The sequence below is a fragment of the Oryzias melastigma genome, linkage group LG7 (genome assembly GCF_002922805.2).
Source record: "Oryzias melastigma strain HK-1 linkage group LG7, ASM292280v2, whole genome shotgun sequence".
Lineage (NCBI taxonomy): Eukaryota > Metazoa > Chordata > Actinopteri > Beloniformes > Adrianichthyidae > Oryzias > Oryzias melastigma.
Genome location: NC_050518.1, coordinates 33175927 through 33178388, shown reverse-complemented (window position 1 = coordinate 33178388; position 2462 = coordinate 33175927).

Below are 2462 nucleotides of genomic sequence, written 5' to 3'. Positions count from 1 at the left end.
TGCAGGGCGTGCTTGGAGTGGAGGATCTGCTAGAAGAAGATCAGCAGCGCATCAACTCCAGCAAGCGATGCGCCGGCTTCAGCGACACTCCGGTTCCGGTTCCGGTCCCGGTCCCAGCGGCACTTCAGTTCCAGCCCCAGCGGTGTTCCGGCTTCAGACTCTGCGACTAACTCCGGCTTTGGACCTCAAGTCCCAGGGAGCCCGGTGCTCCGTAGCAGCACGCAGACGGACACGCACCTTCACGGCAGCAGCCGGGCTGAGCTTTCTTCCCTTCCACACTCCCATGAAAAGAGCTAAGTGGCCGAACTTTCTCCTGAGCCCGCCAACCTTAGCATCCCCTTTTGTTTGATGTTTTTAGTGAAGTCCTTTTACTTTTGATTTGTTATAATGCACGGTTTGGGGGTTGTTTTTACTTCACTTCGAGTTTTAATGTGTTTGTGATGCTAAGTTGGGTCGGGTGGGAGGATTGCGGCGTGACACCCACTTGTGACTCTTTTTATCTGCCTCGCCATTTATTTTAAGGGAACCTGTGGTGCTGTATGCTTTTATTTTCGTGTGACGTTGATCACTTTTATTGAAGGTGGCTTCCACCTCAAACCTTTTAATGATTTTATGTCCTTTTAAAGCTAGCGTGTCTTTTTTTTTTTACCTGAGCTTTTACAAAGCCCTTTTATTTTTTTATTATTGTCATAATAAAAAAACATCTGTGTGCACACTCCCTGGCCTCTGCTTCTTGTGCCTGGTCGTCTCCCCAGCGGAAGATCGCTTTATCCACCCCTCCGACATATGCGTCCTTGGTGTTGGCATAAAACAGGCCCAGTGTTCTATTGTCTCTAGTGGGACAGGTGACATACTGAGTGTATGTGGGTAAAACAGATGAGGGAGACACATGGTTAAAGTCTCCAGAGATGAGAAACAGGGCCTGTGGGTGCTGTGTCTGCAGCCTGCTGGTGACTGAGAGCAGGGCATCAGAGGCAGTGTCCGCGTTAGCAGAGGGGGGCACGTAGCACGCTATCACAATAACATGTGAGAACTCGCGTGGTAGATAGTATGGCCTCATGCTAACCGCCAACAATTCAATGTCTCTGCTGCACAGTTGCTCTTTAACAGGGGGTTTGCACCACCTAACGTTCACAAACACAGCCAGCCCCCCTCCTTTCCTCTTACCGCTGTCTGCTGTCCTGTCGGCCCTTAGGAGGTGAAAGTTATCCAGCGAAACAGCGGAGTCCGGGATGTTCNCACAATAACATGTGAGAACTCACGTGGTAGATGGTATGGCCTCATACTGACCGCCATCAGTTCAATGTCCCTGCTGCACACTTGCTCTTTAACAGTGCAGTGTTCCAGTTTGCACCACCTCATGTTCGCACACACAGCCACCCCCCCTCCTTTCCTCTTACCGCTGTCTGCTGTCCTATCGGCCCTCAGGAGGTGAAGGTCATCCAGCAAAACAGTGGTGTCTGGGATGTTCGGGGTAAGCCATGTCTGTAAAAACACGAGGATGCTGCTCTCTCTCTACTCCTGCTGATGCCGTGTTAACACCGCCAACTCGTCCATCTTGTTTGGGAGAGATCTCACGTTTCCCATGGTAATGGTTGGGAGAGTTGGTCTAAAGCACCTCTTCTTTCCATGGCATTTCTTCCCAGCACGGTTTCCCCGGCGGCACTCCCGTAGGACTTCCGGCGGGATCTGATGTTTGTCACTGGGGCACCACTGTGGGGCAGCGTGATCAGATGATCCCGGGCCGTAAACAAAGCGCACGCGGTCTGCTTCGTGCATGGTTACGGTGGATTGTTAAAAAGTCTTCAAAAATGCTGAAAAAGACAGCAGTTTGTTGCAGTGCTACACACTGAAGCTATATTTATAAAAAAAAGTTAAGTAAAGAAAGGGGAAAAAGGTCAGAAAAATAGAAGATAGCGATAAGAGCGCAGGAGCTGTTGCAAGCAGCAGCCGGTCTCCACAAGCGCTAGCAAATCCAGAAAACATAAACATAAAAGCTCAAATAAAAACCAAACCCACCCTTTACCCAACCCCCATATATCCCCCACATATCCCAAGATATGGCACATGGTCATCACTCAGGATATGCATCAGAAATGGGTAAACACTTAGAAAAATAGGCACTACAGAAATGACTCTGACCTTTTTGAGTATATTGACACCAGATATTACCAGATATGACTCCAGGTCAATTTCCAAACTTGTATATGACCCAAATAAGATACAACTAGTATCCGGACACACTATATGGCCTGTGCCAGTATCTTATGTCCAGATATCTCCAGATATGCTACATGTTTTGATATGTACCAGAAATGGTCCGGATTCTTCTGATATTTAAGGAAGTATCCCCAAAATATATTTATAAAGTGCTTCTCATAAGTAGCTGAAACACTTTACAATTAAAAACAGAAACGCAAAAGCTCAAATAAAAACCAAACCCACCCTTTACCCAACCCCCA